A 21,418-nucleotide genomic window follows, 5' to 3' on the forward strand; every position below is an offset into this window, starting at 1 on the left:
CTTCTTGGCTTCAATGGAAACCCCCACGGGAACCTTTCCCCAATAGAATCTTTCCCCACGGGGACGTGTTGGCATTCTCACAAACAATCAAAACATTTATTCAATAATATATAGAACTTTTCCAGTGCATACAGAAAGTGTTCAGACCAATTGATATTATCCACATTTTGTTACATTTCAGCCTTATTCTAAAATGGATTAAATAAAACAATTGTTTAATTGGTAAGTTAGTTAGCCAAATATCTAAACTTTTCAAAACCTGTTTTAACTTTGTCAACTTTGACAGAATAAGGCTGTGACGTAACAAAATGTGGAAAAAGTCAAGGGGTCTGAATACTTTCCGAATGCACTGAATCGGACTGAGATTGACAAACAAAATCAAATGGGTGTCTCCTGGAGGTCAGGGCCCATTGGCACATGCCCTGCATGTCCGTTCGGAATTCGCCCATGATTACTACGAGTTTAGATAACTGGCTAGACTAACTTACCAATTAAACCATTTTTAGCTGACATATCTAATTGAGTGGTTGTCAGTGATTGACAAAACAAGAGAACGACTGCTGACGCACAATCACATTTTAAACTTGCACCTTGTGTATTCTACTGTTCTAACGCTCAACAGTAAGTTGAAAAAAGATCATTGTACAAAATAAATCCCTTTCCTCATATATTTGGAGAAAATAACAATGAGCTCACAGTTTAGCTTCCCGTATAGAGATCTTACAACAGAGGTTTGGCCTCCCTCTGTCCTATCCGTCCTCTAATCTCCTCTCCTAACCCCACTCTGCCCTGAGAGGCAGCAGTGTGTGTAGTGGTGGCATAGGCCGGGCTAGGGGAGGAGGGAGTGTCGACAGCCCCCTGGCACTCCCTTTCATTGATTGAGACAGATGCTGGGCTTGGCGTTGAAGGACGCACCCACAAATAGAAACTGAAATCAAGACTAGAAAAATTCCATTGGCGAGACAATCTCACAGTGAATTGATTGTCAGCTTTGCATTTAGATTCCCCACTTGTCGTAACAAATCTTCTGCTGCGGATGGGTACTGATACTCTTCAGCAAAAGCAGGAGAAATAGAGCGAGAGACAGAGAGAGAGAGAGAGGAAGTGGGTGAGGGAGAGAGGAGAGAGAAAGAGGGAGATAGGAGAGAGAAAGAGAGAGAGAGGGAGAGAGAGGGAGAGAGAGAGATAAAAAGATTGAGCATGTGCGTCCGCTGGAAAAGTGCTATTGACTTGTTCAGCCTGAAAACTAAAACCGTTTAAAGGATTTTTACCAATGCAACAAACACACAATAGCCAATTTATCTGACAAGGCCCCACAGAGTTCTGACTACAGGCTTCCTGTTGGGAGAGAAAATGGAAAACTCATGCCTTTGTTTCTCTCAGTCCTCTCAAGCCTTCCAATGACTCCTGGATGTCTGTTAAATGGGATGACGTTGGTCGTAACTCTTCATGAAAAGATATTGATTATACTCACACACAGACAATCCATCGTTCAGGAAGGTGAAATCTGTATTTTGTGTGCATCATATGCACATAGAACAATTTCCTGTAATGTACTCACCATTTAATGTTGTGATGTCCAGGCATCTGTCCGTCTGTCAGGCAGACAGTGTTGAGATGACTGTCAGTCAGACAGTGTTGAGATGACTGTCAGTCTGTCAGACAGACAGTGTTCCATCCCTTTCCTACCCCTGATCTGGTGCTGCTCTGTTACTCCTGGCAACAGTGTGTGCTGGTAGACCACTGCTGCCTCTCCCTCCAACATAGGAGCTATATTTTGATTTATTATATAACCTTTATTTAACCAGGCAAGTCAGTTAAGAACAAAATTTACATTGACAGCCTTCGCCGGCCAAACCCAGACGATGTTGGGTCAATTGTGCACCACCCTGTGGGACTCCCAATCACGGCTGGTTGTGGTACAGCCTGGAATTGAACCAGGTCGTCTGTAGTAACACCTCTAGCACAGAGATGCAGTGCCTTAGACTGCTGCTCTACTCGGGAGCCCACTGTAGGGCTGGCTGTGGATGTACACATGGGAAGTAGGATTTATTCTTGAGAAGGATATGTTTGAATATGTTTTTCGTGACGCGGACCCTGTGTTCTGCCTTACAAACAGGACAACGGAGTGGATCCTATGCAGCGACCCAAAAAAACGACTCCGAAAGAGAGGGAAACGAGGCGGTCTTCTGGTCAGACTCCGGAGACGAGCACACCGTGCACCACTCCCTAGCATTCTTCTTGCCAATGTCCAGTCTCTTGACAACAAGGTTGATGAAATCCGAGCAAGGGTAGCATTCCAGAGGGACATCAGAGACTAACGTCCTTTGATTCACTCCAACGGGTTTCTCCACGCATCGCGCTGACAGAAACAAACATCTTTCTGGTAAGAAGAGGGGCCGTATATATCCCCCCCCAAGCAGACACATCGATGGCTCTGAACAAACTTTATTTAACTCTCTGCAAACTGGAAACGATTTATCCGGAGGCTGCATTCATTGTAGCTGGGGATTTTAACAAGGCTAATCTGAAAACAAGACTCCCTAAATTTTATCAGCATATCGATTGCGCAACCAGGGGTGGAAAGACCTTGGATAATTGTTACTCTAACTTCCGCGACGCATATAAGGCCCTGCCCCGCCCCCCTTTCGGAAAAGCTGACCACGACTCCATTTTGTTGATCCCTGCCTACAGACAGAAACTAAAACAAGAGGCTCCCACGCTGAGGTCTGTCCAACGCTGGTCCGACCAAGCTGACTCCACACTCCAAGACTGCTTCCATCACGTGGACTGGGAGATGTTTCGTATTGCGTCAGATAACAACATTGACGAATACGCTGATTCGGTGTGCGAGTTCATTAGAACGTGCGTTGAAGATGTCGTTCCCATAGCAACGATTAAAACATTCCCTAACCAGAAACCGTGGATTGATGGCAGCATTCGTGTGAAACTGAAAGCGCGAACCACTGCTTTTAATCAGGGCAAGGTGTCTGGTAACATGGCCGAATACAAACAGTGCAGCTATTCCCTCCGCAAGGCTATCAAACAAGCTAAGCGCCAGTACAGAGACAAAGTAGAATCTCAATTCAACGGCTCAGACACAAGAGGCATGTGGCAGGGTCTACAGTCAATCACGGACTACAGGAAGAAATCCAGCCCAGTCACGGACCAGGATGTCTTGCTCCCAGGCAGACTAAATAACTTTTTTGCCCGCTTTGAGGACAATACAGTGCCACTGACACGGCCTGCAACGAAAACATGCGGTCTCTCCTTCACTGCAGCCGAGGTGAGTAAGACATTTAAACGTGTTAACCCTCGCAAGGCTGCAGGCCCAGACGGCATCCCCAGCCGCGCCCTCAGAGCGTTTACGGACATATTCAATCAATCCCTATACCAGTCTGCTGTTCCCACATGCTTCAAGAGGGCCACCATTGTTCCTGTTCCCAAGAAAGCTAAGGTAACTGAGCTAAACGACTACTACATCATGAAGTGCTTTGAGAGACTAGTCAAGGACCATATCACCTCCACCCTACCTGACACCCTAGACCCACTCCAATTTGCTTACCGCCCAAATAGGTCCACAGACGATGCAATCTCAACCACACTGCACACTGCCCTAACCCATCTGGACAAGAGGAATACCTATGTGAGAATGCTGTTCATCGACTACAGCTCGGCATTCAACACCATAGTACCCTCCAAGCTCGTCATCAAGCTCGAGACCCTGGGTCTCGACCCCGCCCTGTGCAACTGGGTACTGGACTTCCTGACGGGCCGCCCCCAGGTGGTGAGGGTAGGCAACAACATCTCCTCCCCGCTGATCCTCAACACTGGGGCCCAGGGGTGCGTTCTGAGCCCTCTCCTGTACTCCCTGTTCACCCACGACTGCGTGGCCACGCACGCCTCCAACTCAATCATCAAGTTTGCGGACGACACAACAGTGGTAGGCTTGATTACCAACAACGACGAGACGGCCTACAGGGAGGAGGTGAGGGCCCTCGGAGTGTGGTGTCAGGAAAATAACCTCACACTCAACGTCAACAAAACTAAGGAGATGATTGTGGACTTCAGGAAACAGCAGAGGGAACACCCCCCTATCCACATCGAAGGAACAGTAGTGGAGAGGGTAGCAAGTTTTAAGTTCCTCGGCATACACATCACAGACAAACTGAATTGGTCCACTCACACAGACAGCATCGTGAAGAAGGCGCAGCAGCGCCTCTTCAACCTCAGGAGGCTGAAGAAATTCGGCTTGTCACCAAAAGCACTCACAAACTTCTACAGATGCACAATCGAGAGCATCCTGGCGGGCTGTATCACCGCCTGGTATGGCAACTGCACCGCCCTCAACCGTAAGGCTCTCCAGAGGGTAGTGAGGTCTGCACAACGCATCACCGGGGGCAAACTACCTGCCCTCCAGGACACCTACACCACCCGATGTCACAGGAAGGCCATAAAGATCATCAAGGACATCAACCACCCGAGCCACTGCCTGTTCACCCCGCTATCATCCAGAAGGCGAGGTCAGTACAGGTGCATCAAAGCTGGGACCGAGAGACTGAAAAACAGCTTATATCTCAAGGCCATCAGACTGTTAAACAGCCACCACTAACACTGAGTGGCTGCTGCCAACACACTGACACTGACTCAACTCCAGCCACTTTAATAATGGGAATTGATGGGAAATGATGTATATATATCACTAGCCACTTTAAACAATGCTACCTTATATAATGTTACTTACCCTACATTATTCATCTCATATGCATACGTATATACTGTACTCTATATCATCGACTGTATCCTTATGTAATACATGTATCACTAGCCACTTTAAACTATGCCACTTTGTTTACATACTCATCTCATTTGTACATACTGTACTCAATACCATCTACTGTATCTTGCCTATGCTGCTCTGGACCATCACTCATTCATATATCCTTATGTACATATTCTTTATCCCCTTACACTGTGTACAAGACAGTAGTTTTGGAATTGTTAGTTAGATTACTTGTTATTACTGCATTGTCGGAACTAGAAGCACAAGCATTTCGCTACACTCGCATTAACATCTGCTAACCATGTGTATGTGACAAATAAAATTTGATTTGATTTGATTTTTTTGTCATTTTCCATATATATCTCCAAAGTGGTTAAAAGTCTGAATAACTGCACATATCTCATTAGATATTTGTTGACCATCAAGCACACCAATCCCTCATAATCAGATCCACACACATTGAGTGGAGAAAGAATTAGAAACACCTTCTTAATATTGCCCTCTGAACAGCCTCAATTCGTCAGGACATGGACCCTACAATATGTCGAAAGTGTTCCACAGGGATGTTGACTTCAATGCTCCAATGATACTGTACAGTTGTATCAAGTTGGCTGAATGCCCTTTGGGTGGTGGACCATTCTTGATACACACAGAAAACTGTTGAGTGTAAAAACCCAGCAGTGTTGCAGTTCTTGACACACTCAAACCGGTGCGCCTGGCATCTACTACCATACCCCGTTCAAATGCACTAAAATATCTTGTTTTTCCCGTTCACCTTCTGAATGGCACACATACACAATCCATGGGGGGGGTTCTAAGCTGACATATGGAATTGTTTAAGATGGTCATACTAGCTATCATTTAGGACCCCTTTAGAAATCAAAAAATATATATAAAATATTATTTTATGAAATATTGAATACTAGCGTACCCCAGAAAAACGCGTTGAATAACACATTCATAAATGGAAAGAAAGACAGTCAAAAAAATAATCATAAGAAACAAGGTTGTGAAGTATTTGTCCTATATCTATGAGATATAAGAAAAAAAATATATGTATACAATATAAATATTTTAGCACACATATTTAACCCCTTTTTTGGATAGGCACAAAACTACCTTCATACTTCCATTCATTTTTTAAAACCGATACTGGTTACCTTTTTCCACAGTAGGGTCACATTAGTTTGTAGCCCAAATGGTTCGGAGGCTACAAACAGATGTTGGCACATCGACGGTACCAACTTCAAACAAGTCCCCTGACACTTGTGGGAGTCGTAGAGGAAAAAGGAGACCCCCATCGTGTTAGTGAGAGTCTCGCCCTGTCCATACTGGTTTTCTAGGTCAAACCGTTAAGATGCTAAAGATGTTTTCGTGAAAATACCGATTTTCGTGTTGTCTCATGTCTGACAAACACTGCTCTAGCTCTGCCATCTTTCACTGCAGGATGCGGAAGTGCGACAGGCAGATGCGGTGGATTGAGATGCATCCAATGCAAAAAAAAAACAACAGATTATCTCTAGCTTAAACTGACGGTTTGTGATGGGGATTTATTTTTTATGGAATTTACATTGATTCACCGGTGACATCAGCATGGGATCATAGCTTTCACCTGGATTCACCTGGTCAGTCTATGTCATGGAAAGAACAGGCGTTCCTTAATGTTTTGTTCACTCACTGTATGTGTATGCACACTCCCTTTCTTATGTATTTAGAAAATGGTCCTAAACATTTCCTTTTGTCTCTATACTCCAGCATGTAGAATTTGAGATCAAATGTTTCATATGAGGTGACAATTCAAAATACCACCTTTTATTGCAGGGTATTTTCACACATATCTGATTTACGTTTGGAATGAAAGCACATTATATATCTAGTCCCCCCATTTGAAGATGTCATACTGTATGTACAGTATTTGGACACATTTCCTGTTGGGCGTTTTGAGGTGTAGTTCATGTCAGAGTTCAACTAATTGTTACGTAATTTGTTTATTGGACAAAAAAATGCTCACATTAAATCAATTTATGATTACCATGAAGCATCACTTGAGTTTCCCAATCTTCATTTTGCTTTTGCATTGGTCTTCCAACAACATGCAGGAGGAAACAGTGGCCAGCAGCTCTAACTGCAACTTGAATAGGCAATACAGAATAGCCTAAAATACATCCTCAGTATAAGCCCCCACACTATAAGTGAAATTTGTGCAAATACTTATGTAATCTTCAAATGGGGTTGGGGGGGGGGGGGGGGGGTGTATCTATAAACTGCATTCTGTACTGTAACCTCATGTGAAAGATTTGATCTCAAATCCAAAATGCTGGAGTGTAAAGTCAAATAAAAAACACAGAACATACGTAAGGGAGTGTATATATAGGGAGTGTATATATAGGGAGTGTACTGCATCTATATATGGCTCTTCTCACAACTATCTCATAAACACGCTCAAATAATTATCATGTATAAGTAAAGATCCATTAAACTTCACTGATAAATCAACTACTCTTTGTCTGACAAGTACTGAGTTAATATGTGACATACAGTCACGTCCAAAAACGATTGGCACCTCTGTTTTCAATACATCCTCCCCTTGCTAGGATAATGACAATGAGCATTTTTCTAAAATGTTTTATGAGATTGTAGAACACATTGGAATCTTTCCAGATCATTGACATCCCTTATCTGTGCTTATCCTTTTACTGCAGTGGGCTAAATCAGTGGGCTTAATCAGTGGTTTAAATCAGTGGGTTAAATCAGGGTCACACAGAGTTTTTCTTGGTAGTCTTAAACAAATCTACGTAGAAACAAAAGTTTACAACTCACACACATTGGTTTAAAAAAAAACAAGACACCTGTAGCTTCTCAGATATAAAGTTGGCATGTATTCAACTTAGAATTTGCATCCCAATATGGCACGTCAAATACATCACTGAAGACTGAAATATAACTAAACCGTTTGACATAAAAACACCAGATTTTCTGCGTAATGATAAAAATACGAATAACATTCCACCCATGATGCCACTAGGTAATTTGACTGAAAGAAAGGGATGCCCTCTTCAGACTGCCCTCTTCAATTCAAACCACAGGTTTTCATTGGGGTTTACGTCCATTTCTATGTGGATTTTGATGTGTGCCTGGGGTTATTGTCTTGCTGGAAGATCCATTTGTAACCCACATTCAGCCTGGCAGAGGGAACCTGTTTTTTGTCAAAAATATCCTGCTACTTGGTAAAGTTCATGATGCCATTCATCTTAACAAGGGCCTCAAGACCCGTGGAAGCAAAATAGCCCAATAACATCAAAGATCAATTACCATATTTTACAGTAGGTATGAGGTACTTTTCTACATATGCTTACGTTTTTCGACGCCAAACCCACCACGGGTGTGTAGGGCCAAAGAGCTCTATTTTCATGTCCTCTTATCATAGCACCCCTTTCCAATCCAAGAGCCAATGCCCTTTAGCAAGCTCTAGGCGGTGCTATGTAGGAATGGTCAAGATCCCTCCCAATGTGCTCTCCAATCTCATAAAAACATTTAGAAAAAAGGCTCAATGTTGTTATCCTCAAAAGTTGAGGGTACTGGAGTATTGAAAACAGGGGTGCCAATAATATATTTTTTAGATTTTTTTTTATTACTTGTTAAACAAAATGTGTACAGTGATATAAAATAATATAATTTCCCAATTTCTTTGAGCATCACACAATATAGTTCAGTATTTGTATTATTTGTATTATTTATTTTATAGTCTTTTTTGCCCATCTTTAACAAGGGTGCCAATAACTTTGGAGCTGACTGTATATAAATGCATGCTTCACTAATGGCTGAAGTGGCATGAGAAAACATCTATATTGTGCTGACAATCACTGGCCACTGATTGGCTGAATGTTAATTAGAACCTACAGAGCATGGGAGATGAGATGTAAAGTTCTCACCTCAGTTCTCACCTCAGCATGCTGATCAGACCAATTAAGTCTGTCACCGCTGTGTGACACAGGTTACATTGGAGAGTGACAGCGGTGGGCTTTCTGTGCCATCACTCCGGAATCATAAGTGTGCTAAGGCAACAATGCTGTTGTTGATGGAATGCTGGAAGCCTGCTGATGTTTTGAGAGCCTATCGATAAAGCTTTGGATCACGTTTGGATGGGATGTTTGAATGGTGTGGTATCTATACAGGTAGTGATGGATCACATCTATTTCATCGACCAAACCTTGCAACCTTGCATTTTTTTTTGTATTTTCAACTGCCTCCCTTCTCCTTGAAGTGCTGCCTTGGTACTGAAATATGGCAACTCCATCTACTATACTCTAAGGAACCAAAAGTCACAAATGGAGAAAAGGGGATGCATAACAAAATATATCTTCTTTAAAGACTGGGGTATGGTGCAAAACATTCCAGGCTCTTTTTGAAATTGTCTCTTTTGAGTGTGTGTTTATATGAGTGCGTACCGGCATGCTTTTGCCCATGTGCATGTGTGTGTGTGTGTGTGTGTGTTTGTGTATTCCTCTCAGGGGACAGCTCTTTTGACCAATGATAGACATGCACAGCCATTACAACACTCTTCTATGTGTTCTGTCTCAGACCAATTGCAGGATTCTTTGACGGGACTACCTCTGTGCTTTGATCCGATCCGTTCTGTATTCAGGGCCTTTTGTACACACATCTAGTCATTTCCCAGCAGGGCTAGACACCCACTGGAGGCATGATAAGAGTGTGAAAGAAGCAAGTGCCATCTCAGAATAGCATTCTGTGTGTGCATGATCTCCATCCCAAGTTCAATGGCTCATATCACATCTATAATTTATAATGTATTCTCAATATATTTTCCGTTCTTGATATGCTAGCATAATGCATTATCATTGACCTAGTGACTTTTTCTCAGTATAATATGATATAATATTGCAAAGATTCCTGGACACAGACAAACTGGGATTGAGCCTAAAGTAGAGTAGTCGAGGAATAGACTTGTTTTTATCCCAGCAGTCTCCTTATCCTAAGATCAGTCTCATTTAGTATTCAACTTTTAGGTTAAATGGTTATTTGTGCGATAAGCGAGCCCAAACAGTCTCTAGAGGAGAAACAGAAATAATCAAAACAGCCACGGTTGAATTACTTCCCCTATCCCATATGATTATGTTTGACAGTCTCTTGGAGCTTACCCTCCAAGGTTCTGTGTTAAATATCACATCAAACCGTAGATTGCGTTCTCAACCTCAATAGTGAGTCTACTTCATAGTCCACTAGCATTGACGTAGGCCATTTATTTTCAACGGAAGGAAGCGACTTGCACCGAAAGTTAGCGAGGCAAAAAGCGTGAACAGAGTGGGGCGTAAGTTGACGAAAGCTCAATACTATACAAATGCTTGGCGATATTGCATTATTTTCATTCGAATAATGATTTAGTCTAGTTATTGTACAAATGACAAAAACACGGGGTATTTTAGTAGTGGGTCATTTTGCCCTTTCATTTTAGTCAATTTTATTTGTCACATCACAATTTGTTTCCTCATTAACCTATAGTAAACATAAATCACTGACTTCCATGTGCACAAACATTCATAGCCTTTTCCTACAAACATATTTTTTGCATCATCTTATCGTATGATGCTATTCCCAACAACTAAATTGGCAGAAGAACACGTTAGTCTGCAGCATATATATATTTTTTTAAATCACATCCCTTGACACACTGTAGCTATATTGAAATCAAAGTTCTGTCATAAGTAGTGGTCTGATAGGTTGCAGAAAACTGATTAGCTCGCATTATAAATCTGTTATTACCTGAGAAGATACATTTTTTGTCCATTAAAATAATATCAAATTGATCAGAAATACAGTGTAGACATTGTTAATGTTGTAAATAACAATTGTAGCTGGAAATGGCAGTTTTTTCTATGGAATATCTACATAAGTGGACAGAGGCCCATTATCAGCAACCATCACTCATGTGTTCCAATGTGCACGTTGTTAGCATTGAAAACATTTTCTTTAACCTTTTATTTAACTAGGCAAGTCAGTTAAGAACAATTTCTTATTTGCAATGACGGCCTACCGGGTACAAGTGGGTTAACTGCCTTGTTCAGGGGCAGAATGACAGACCTGACGTTGTCAGCTCGGGGATTCGATCCAGCAATCTTTCGGTTACTGGCCCGACTCCGGGATGCTGGCCTTCTAGGCAGAGATCCTCTGTCCAGTGCCTGTGTTCTTTTGCCCATCTTAATCTTCTCTTTTAATTTGGCCAGTCTGAAGTATGGCTTTATCTTTGCAACTGCCTAGAAGACCAGCATCCCGGAGTCGCCTCTTCACTGTTGACTTTGAGAATGGTGTTTTGCAGGTACCATTTAATGAAGCTGCCAGCTGAGGACTTGTGAGGCGGCTGTTTCTCAAACTTGACACATTAATGTACTTGTCCTCTTGCTCAGTTGTGCAGCTGGGCCTCCCACTCCTCTTTCTATTCTGGTTAGAGACAGTTTGCTCTGTTCTGTGAAGGGAGTAAGACACAGATTTGTAAGAGATCTTCAGTTTCTTGCCAATTTCTCATGTGGAATATCAAATCAAATCAAATGTATTTAAAAAGCCCTTCTTACATCAGCTCATATCTCAAAGTGCTGTACAGAAACCAAACAGCAACCAATGCAGGTGTAGAAGCACAGTGGCTAGGAAAAACTCATTAGAAAGGCCAGAACCTAGGAAGAAACCTAGAGAGGAACCAGGCTATGAGGGGTGGCCAGTCCTCTTCTGGCTGTGCCAGGTGGAGATTAAAACAGAACATGGCCAAGATATTCAAATGTGCATAGATGACCAGCAGGGTCAAATACTAATAGTCACAGTGGTTGTCAAGGGTGCAACAGGTCAGCACCTCAGGAGTAAATGTCAGTTGGCTTTCATAGCCGATTGTTCAGAGAATCTCTACCGATCCTGCTGTCTCTAGAGAGTTGAAAACAGCAGGTCTGGGACAGGCGGCATGTCCGGTGAACAGGTCAGGGTTCCATAGCCGCAGGCAGAACAGTTGAAACTGGAGCAGCAGCATGGCCAGGTGGACTGGGGACAGCAAGGAGTCATCAGGCCAGGTAGTCATGAGGCATGGTCCTAGGGCCCAGGTCCTCCTAGAGAAAGAAAGAAAGAAAGATAGAGAGAATTAGAGAGAGCATACTTAAAATCACACAGGACACTGGATAAGACAGGAGAAATACTCCAGATATAACAAACTGACCCTAGACCCAAGACACATAAACTACTACAGCATAAATACTAGAGGCTGAGATAGGAGGGGTCGGGAGACATGGTGGCCCCATTAGACAATACCCCCAGACAGGGCCAAAGCACCCCACCCACTTTGCCAAAGCACAGCCCCCACACCACTAGAGGGATATCTTCAACAACCAACTTAGCATCCTGAGACAAGGCTGGGTACAACGATCTCCGCCACGGTACAACCCAAGGGGGAGCGCCAACCCAGACAGGAAGATCACGTTAGTGACTCAACCCACTCAAGTCACGCACCCCTCCTAGGGACGGCATGGAAGAGCACCAGTAAGCCAGTGACTCAGCCCCTATAATAGGGTTAGAGACAGAGAATCCCAGTGGAGAGAAGGGAACCGGCCAGGCAGAGACAGCAAGGGCGGTTCCCTTCACATTCCTGGGCCAGACTACACTCAATCATAGGACCTACTGAAGAGTAGCATCTTCAATAAAGACTTAAAGGTTGAGACCGAGTCTGCGCAACAGTTTATTTATGAGAGGACAAACCATCCACAGAGACAAACCAATATCTTTCCAACAGATAAGATCTAAACCAGGCCAGATGTTGTCCGTGTAGACCAATTTGGGTTTCCAATCTCTCCAAAAGAATGTGGTGATCGATGGTGTCAAAAGCAGCGCTAAGGTCTAGGAGCACGAGGACAGATGCAGAGCCTCGGTCTGACGCCATTAAAAGGTCATTTACCATCTTCACAAGTGCAGCCTCGGTGCTACGATGGTGTCTAAAACCAGACTGGAGCATTTTGTATACATTGTTTGTCTTCAGGAAGGCAGTGAGTTGCTGCGCAACAGCTTTTCTAACATTTTTGAGAGGAATGGGAGATTCAATATAGGCCGATAGTTGTCTTATATTTTCTGCATCAAGGTTTGGCTTTTTCAAGAGAGGCTTTATTACTGCCACTTTTAGTGAGTTTGGTACACATCTGGTGGATAGAGGGCCATTTATTATGTTCAACATAGGAGGGCCAAGCACAGGAAGCAGCTCTTTCAGTAGTTTAGTTGGAATAGGAACCAGTATGCATCTTGAAGGTTTAGAGGCCATAATGTTTTCATCATTGTGTCAAGAGATATAGTACTAAACACTTGAGTGTCTCCCTTGATCCTAGGTCCTGGCAGAGTTGTGCAGACTCAGGACAACTGAGCTTTGGAGGAATACACAGATTTAAAATGTTGCTTCATTATATCCACATAATTTTCAATCCTCATGATGCCATCATTTTATGAACTGCACCAGTCCCTCCTGCAGCAAAGTACCCCCTCAACATGGTGCTGCCACCCCCATGCTTCACAGTTGGGATGGTGTTCTTCGGCTTGCAAGCCTCCAAACATAACGATGGTCATTATGGCCAAATTGTTCTATTTTTGTTTCATAAAACCAGAGGAAATGTCTCCAAAAAGTACAATCTTTGTCCCCATGTGCAGTTGCAAACCGTAGTCTGGCATTTTTATGGCAGTTTTGGAGCAGTAGCTTCTTCCTTGCTGAGCGGCCTTTCAGGTCATGTCGATATAGGACTCGTTTTACTGTGGATATACAACCTTTGTGCCTGTTTCCTCCATCATCTTCACAAGGTCCTTTGCTGTTGTTCTGGGATTAATTTGCACTTTTCGCACCAAAGTACGTTCATCTCTAGGAGACAGAACGCATCTCCTTCCTGAGCGGTATGGTGTTTATACTTGTGTACTATTGTTTGTACAGATGAATTTGTTATCTTCAGGCATTAAATTGCTCCCAAGGATGAACCAGACTTGTGGAGGTCTACCATTTATTTTCTGAGGTCTTGGCTGATTTCATTTGATTTTCCCATGATGTCAAGCAAAGTTTGACATCACACTGAGTTTGAAGGTAGGCCTTGAAATACATCCACAGGTACACCTCCAATTAGCCTAACAGAAGCTTCTAAAGCCATGACATCATTTTCCTTGAATTGGCCAAGCTGTTTAAAAGCACAGTCAACTTAGTGTATGTAATCTTCTGACCCACTGGAATTGTGATACAGTGAATTATAAGTGAAATAATCTGTCTGTAAACAATTGTTGGAAAAAAATACTTGTGTCATGCACAAAGTAGATGTTCTAGCCAACTAGCCTAAACTACAGTTTGTTTATTAACAAGAAATGTGTGGAGTGGTTGAAAAATTAGTTTTTATGACTCCAACCTAAGTGTATGTAAACTTCCGAGTTCAACCGTATGTAAGTAAGGTATTTCATACATGATGAACTGCACAGATATGTTTGGTAAAAAGTTATATTTCCAAACTTTGCATCTGCACAGTTTTTCAAGTACATCATTTTTTTAAATGTAGTCGTTGTGCATAGAGTTTGAAATCAATGGGTTGGTTTGGTATATTTTTCAAAGTTAAAAATCTGAGTCTTAGCATAATTCCATCACTGTGGAATTATTCAGAAACAGAACACTACTGCAATGTATAAATCACAGCAATATACTCGTGGTGAAATGAGTTGTCAGTGATGTAGCTGAAGTGTTGACTTCTGCCTTTCTCCCTGAGTCCCCCACATCTCATTCCCTTTCCCTGTTCACGTTACAACACTCCCTCACCCTTCCCCTCCCTCCTCTAAACTCACCTTCCCTTACCCTTCCTGTCTCCATCACCCGCACTCAGTTCTACAGAGAGACATGGACACCTCTGTTGAGCTCCAAACGAAGGGGACTACCTGTGGAGACCTGTGGAAACTGACTTGTCAAAAAATTGTGACCTTTCATTTTTACATCTCAGCTCTCATCACAGACGTTGAAAGTGCTCTGTCAGCCTCGTACGTATAATTTGGGAGGAATATGGATTTTGAAGAAGAGGTGGGATGAAGGTATTAAGGATGCCATCCTGCCTCTCCACATTGCCTAACTTGTCAGTATAAGATTACAACTTTTCTTGTTTTGAAAAGCCACCTATTTTGACTGAGTGTGTCCTGCTGGCTGCTTGCTTGGGTTGTCTAAGTAAACTCAGTTTATTTATTTATTTAATCATCAGGAATAGTTAGAAAGTGAAGAGAAGATATAGAATATATATATATATTTGATTAAATTCAACAATTTTTTGTTAAGGTTCAGAGGCTTGTTTGACGTTTTTAATTTATATCGAATGAACAAAGGTGCGATAACTGTACAAGGTCGGCTCCTGGGTTGCTGGGAAGGTTAGAAGATGAAAAATAATTATTTATCAATTTTATTTGCATGGAACTAAAATGCCCAAAGTCATCGTCACTGGTTATCCCATCTTCTATAAGGAACATTTAACCCCGCAACTCTGTTAGAGCCTGAATGGGCTGCTTTTGAAATATATCCCCAAGCGCCCACTGGTCAAAGAGTTTTTGCATCAACATTGTTTCCATGTCATTTCAACAACAAAAAAATCTATGAGATGACATTGAAACAACATGGAAAACTGATTGGATTTGCAAAAAGTCATCAAAGTAAGGGGATTTTGTCTTTTTTTTCAACCAACGTTTAACATAAATCCAATGACATGGTGAAATGTTTTGTTGATTTCACGTTGAATTCTCATTAGTTGACCACTCAACCAAATGTAAATAAAAAATAGACCTTGAAATGACATCTGTGCCCAGTGGGAGGCATTGAGGACTAATATCTCCCTCTAGGCCAAATATGACTTTTTCCTTTAAGCTGAAATAAAGAGGGCAAGGTTCAGCGGTTATTTTTCTCAGCAGTGGCTCAGCCACCATGTCCTTTGAAGTAGGAGAGAAAAATATAAAAATATATATATATATTTGACATTTCTCACATTTTTCTCTCCATTATATACCCTTACAGTACAAAACTGAACATAACACAGTTTTCATTCCATCAATGTTTTATTCATCAAGTCGCTCCTGTCACACAGTATTGATCAAAACATCCCCCGCTCTGACAATAGACACACATGTTTGATCTTTTCCTCTGTATATAAGGTAAGAAAAGGTCAAATCTTACTTTGACTCAGTTAGCAAGCTATTATGAGCCTGGAGGCATCTATACGATCTCAGGTTCTGATCTATCTGATCTCATGCTCTAAGCTATAGACAGAGCTTGATATAGGTGTGAAATTGTGTTTTATAGGTTCACCGTTGTCTATATTCTCTGACTAAATCAAAAAGTTAGAAAATGCAAGGTCCAGGGTCTGACTTGTAAAATATATTTTTATATTCCAGTAAGAACTAACCTGGTCAAATAAAATAGCCCGCAGAATCAAGAAAGTGTTCTTTGATTTGTTTGGACTGTGAGTGTTTTCCTACCTACAGAAAGATATTCTAAAGTCTGTTCTTCTAAAGACATTCAGGGGAGTGAATGAGGCTAACAAAGGCAACAACAACTACAAAAAAATGATGCATTTAATTTCACACAATATGGTCACAGTGGTAAACATCTCTCTATTTGAATCCTGCTCCAATTTATAACTACGAGTAATTCCACACATGATATGACATTTATCCCTATTAAACCATTAAGAAAGGTCCCTCATACTCACAGCAACAGATAGCCCTTCTTCGACAATCTGGGACACACCTGTGAGATGGGGAGAGAGAGGGAGAAGAAGGGAGAGAGAGGGAGAAGAAGGAAGAGAGGTGGATGGAGAGAAAGAGAGATGGATAGAGAGAGACAGACAAAGACAGACGGATGGAGAGAGCGAGAGGAAGAGAGAGAGAGAGACAGAGAGGGAGCGGAAGATGGAGAGATAGATAGGTAGAGAGAGAGAGAGAGAGAGATAATCTCCTCATGACCGGACAGTATCAGTAAGCTCATCTCTGTGGTGAGAGTGAGATCCTCTTTACGACCTTCACACAATTCTTATCTCTGTTTCTTTTTGTGGGCGGCTAAAGCCTACAGTGTAGTGTGTGCACGTTCACCTTGCCCTCTGTGCTGTCCTGTTAGCATCCTATTTATTTCTCTGCTAGCTAGCTCACCTCACACCTTCAGAGGCACATTTTTGTTAAAATGACGAGGGGAGAGGCAAAATATCCATCCTGAGATGTAAAGAGATGGATTCTGCTGTGACATTGACTCGATTGATCCATTTAGAAGGTCTTTAACGAAGGACATAATAGAAATACACACAGCACAAATGCTATCTTTCTCCATCTCTTATGCATGGCAACAGTATTCAAGAGCTCTTAGAATGAGGAGAGACATATTAACATGCAAGCCCTGAAACCGATTAAATCGATTTGGCTTTATTAAATAATGATGAGCCACATTGCATGCAGGCAATGAAACCTGCGTAAAAAAAAGCAATACTTGACAAATAATTGAATTGGTTGGGTTATCAGCAAGTGAAATTTGAAATGCCAAATAAGAACAATACCTTACTAAGAGCATTCTATTTTTGGAGAGCTCTTGCACATCAGCCATATGTTGTGTCAGTCTCAGTATCTCTAAAATAACGCTAAAATATGATATCATAGGAAAACACCACCCTGACACGTTTTTTTTTGCAAAAAGTTAAGCTTCAAACAGTTGATATTTATGCGAATTGGCCATGCTCCCAGCAGGCTTTGCGGTGAAAATGGGAAAAGATGAGCGTCATCAAATTAGGACAAGAAACGTGTCACATGGTTGATCCTTATGCCAATACATTACATTCAATGGCAGAAGGTGAGTGTCACAGGATTGACACTTACGTCAATACATTTTCAAGTTTGGGAAAAGATGAGCTTCACAGAGTTTATGCTTATGTCAATGCATTTGCAGTCAATGGGAGATGATGAGTGTCCAAAAATGTATCCTTATGTCAATGAATTCAAGTCATGGGGAAAAGATGAGTGTCAGTAGGTTGGTATTTATGTGAATATATTTGTAGTCAATGGGAAAAGGTGATTGTCAACCAATGTATGATTATGTCAATACATTCCATGTAAAGGGAAAAGATGAGTGTCACAGAGCTAAAGCTCATGTCAATACATTGCATTCAATTGGAAAATATGAGATTCACCCAAATTATGATTGTCAATACTTTCCAGTCTATAGGAAAATATAATTATTACACATTGCATTCAATGCAAAAAGAAAAGTCTCATGGTTGAAGCTCATGTCAATCAATTGCAATCAATTTGAAAAGATGTACTTCACTGACACGTTCTGACCATCATTCGTGTGTGTTTTCCTTGTTTTAGTGTTGGTCAGGACGTGAACTGGGTGGGCATTCTATGTTGGATGTCTTGTTTGTCTATTTCTATGTCTGGCCTGATATGGTTCTCAATCAGAGGCAGGTGTTAGTCATTGTCTCTGATTGGGAACCATATTTAGGTAGCCTGGGTTTCACTGTGTGTTTGTGGGTGATTGTCCTTAGTGTTCTGATGTCCTTATTCTGTGTTAGTTTACACAAGTATAGGCTGTTTCGGTTTTCGTTCATTACGTTCTTTTGTTTTGTAGTGTTTGTGTTAATTCGTGTTTACGTTGTTCATTAAACATGGATCGCAGTCTACACGCTGCATTTTGGTCCGACTCTCCTTCTCACCAAGAAAACCGTTACAGAATCACCCACCACAACAGGACCAAGCGGTGTGTCAACAGGCAGCAGCAGCAGGAGAAGGAACAGAGGCAGGAGCAGCAGCAGCAGTGGGAGAGGCTGCATTACTTGGAGAAATGGACTTGGGAGGACGATTTGGACGGTAAAGGACCCTGGGCACAGCCTGGAGAATATCGCCGCCCCAAAGAGGAACTGGAGGCGGCGAAAGCAGAGAGGCGCTGGTATGAGGAGGCAGCACGGCGACGCGGATGGAAGCCTGAGAGTCAGCCCCAAAAATGTATTGGGGGGGGGGCTAACAGGGAGTATGGCTACGCCAGGTAGGAGACCTGCGCAAACTCCCTGTGCTTACCGGGGGGCTAGAGAGACCGGGCAGGCACCGTGTTATGCTGTGGTGCGCACGGTGTCTCCAGTGCGGGTGCATAGCCCGGTGCGGTACATTCCAGCTCCTCGTATCGGCCGGGCTAGAGTGAGCATCGAGCCAAGTGCCATGAAGCCGGCTCTACGCAGCTGGTCCCCAGTGCGTCTCCTTGGGCCGGCTTACATGGCACCAGCCTTGCGCTCGGTGTCTCCGGTTCGCCTGCATAGCCCAGTGCGGGCTATTCCACCTCGCCGCACTGGCAGGGCAACCGTGAGCATTCAACCAGGTAAGGTTGGGCAGGCTCGGTGCTCAAGAGCTCCAGTGCGCCTGCACGGTCCGGTCTTTCCAGTACCACCTCCACACCCCAGCCCTCCGGTAGCAGCTCCCCACACCAGGCTTCCTGTGCGTGTCCTCGGCCCAGTACCACCAGTGCCAGCACCACGCATCAGGCCTACAGTGCGCCTCGCCTGTCTAGCGCTGCCGGAGCCTTCCTCCTCTCCAGCGCTGTCGGAGTCTCCCTCCTGTTCAGAACTGCCAGTCTGCAAGGAGCTGCCAGTCTGCAAGGAGCTGCCAGTCTGCAAGGAGCTGAAAGTCTGCAAGGAGCCGTCAGAGCTGCCAGTCTGCAGGATGCCGCCAAAGCTGCCAATCTGCAAGGAGCCGCCAGAGCTGCCAATCTGCATGGAGCCGCCAGAGCTGCCAGTCTGCATGGAGCCGCCAGAGCCGCCAGGTAGCATGGAGCAGCCAGAGCCGCCAGTTAGCATGGAGCAGCCAGGGCCGCCAGTTAGCATGGAGCAGCCAGGGCCGCCAGTCAGCATGGAGCAGCCAGAGCCGCCAGTCAGCATGGAGCAGCCAGAGCCGCCAGTCAGCATGGAGCAGCCAGAGCCGCCAGTCAGCATGGAGCAGCCAGAGCAGCCAGTCAGCATGGAGCAGCCAGAGCAGCCAGTCAGCATGGAGCAGCCAGAGCAGCCAGTCAGCATGGAGCAGCCAGAGCAGCCAGTCAGCATGGAGCAGCCAGAGATGCCAGTCAGCATGGAGCAGCCAGTCTGCATGGAGCAGCCAGAGCCGCCAGTCAGCATGGAGCAGCCAGGGCAGCCAGTCAGCATGGAGCAGCCAGGGCCGCCAGTCAGCATGGAGCAGCCAGGGCCGCCAGTCAGCATGGAGCAGCCAGGGCCGCCAGTCAGCATGGAGCAGCCAGGGCCGCCAGTCAGCATGGAGCAGCCAGGGACGCCAGTCAGCATGGAGCAGCCAGGGCCGCCAGTCAGCATGGAGCAGTCAGGGCCGCCAGTCAGCATGGCGCAGTCAGGGCCGCCAGTCAGCATGGAGCAGCCAGAGCCGCCAGTCAGCATGGAGCAGCCAGAGTCGCCAGTCAGCATGGAGCAGCCAGTCAGCATGGAGCAGCCAGTGCAGCCAGTCAGCATGGAGCAGCCAGTGCAGCCAGTCAGCCAGACTCTTCCAGATCTGCCAGTCAGCCAGACTCTTCCAGATCTGCCAGTCAGCCAGACTTCCAGATCTGCCAGTCAGCCAGACTCTTCCAGATCTGCCTGTCAGCCAGACTCTTCCAGATCTGCCAGTCAGCCAGACTCTTCCAGATCTGCCAGTCAGCCAGACTCTTCCAGATCTGCCAGTCTGCCAGACTCTTCCAGATCTGCCAGTCAGCCAGACTCTTCCAGATCTGCCAGTCAGCCAGACTCTTCCAGATCTGCCAGTCAGCCAGACTCTTCCAGATCTGCCAGTCAGCCAGACTCTTCCAGATCTGCCAGTCAACCAGACTCTTCCAGATCCGCCAGTCAACCAGACTCTTCCGGATCTGCCAGTCAACCAGGATCCGCCAGTCAGCTGGGATCTGCCAGAACTGCCAGTCAGCCAGGATCTGCCAGAACTGCCAGTCAGCCAGGATCTGCCAGAACTGCCAGCCAGCCGGGATCTGCCAGAGCCAACTACCTGCCTGGGCTTCCTCTCAGTGCTGAGCTTCCTCTCAGTGCTGAGCTTCCTCTCAGTCCCGAGCTACCCCTCAGTCCCGAGCTACCCCTCAGTCCCGAGCTACCCCTCAGTCCCGAGCTACCCCTCAGTCCCGAGCTACCCCTGTCCCGAGCTGTTCCTCTGTCCCGAGCTGCCCCTCTGTCCCGAGCCGCCATTAAGGGGGGTCGCCTATCTAGGGACGCTAAGGAGGTGGACTAAAACTATTATGGAGTGGGGTCCACGTACAGCGCCAGAGCCGCCACCGCGGACAGATGCCCACCCACACCCTCCCCTATAAGTTGTGCGTCCGGAGTCCGCACCTTGGAGGGGGGGTACTGTCACATTCTGACCATCGTTCGTGTGTGTTTTCCTTGTTTTAGTGTTGGTCAGGACGTGAACTGGGTGGGCATTCTATGTTGGATGTCTGGTTTGTCTATTTCTATGTCTGGCCTGATATGGTTCTCAATCAGAGGCAGGTGTTAGTCATTGTCTCTGATTGGGAACCATATTTAGGTAGCCTGGGTTTCACTGTGTGTTTGTGGTTGATTGTCCTTAGTGTTCTGATGTCCTTATTCTGTG

The 21,418-nt window shown here is 44.4% G+C and overlaps 1 protein-coding gene across 1 annotated transcript in view; it reads right to left on the reverse strand.

The window, feature by feature from the left end:
• Nucleotides 1-10,608: 10,608 nt before the first annotated feature.
• Nucleotides 10,609-21,418, reverse strand: part of LOC139415311 (leucine-rich repeat transmembrane protein FLRT2-like) — a 117,935-nt gene continuing 107,125 nt past the window's right edge. The window contains exon 2 of the transcript XR_011634956.1: nucleotides 10,609-11,889. The gene's annotated coding sequence lies outside the window, so the exon portion shown is untranslated. The remainder of the gene's footprint in view (nucleotides 11,890-21,418) is intronic.

Source organism: Oncorhynchus clarkii, chromosome 8 (assembly GCF_045791955.1).
Source record: "Oncorhynchus clarkii lewisi isolate Uvic-CL-2024 chromosome 8, UVic_Ocla_1.0, whole genome shotgun sequence".
NCBI lineage: Eukaryota > Metazoa > Chordata > Actinopteri > Salmoniformes > Salmonidae > Oncorhynchus > Oncorhynchus clarkii.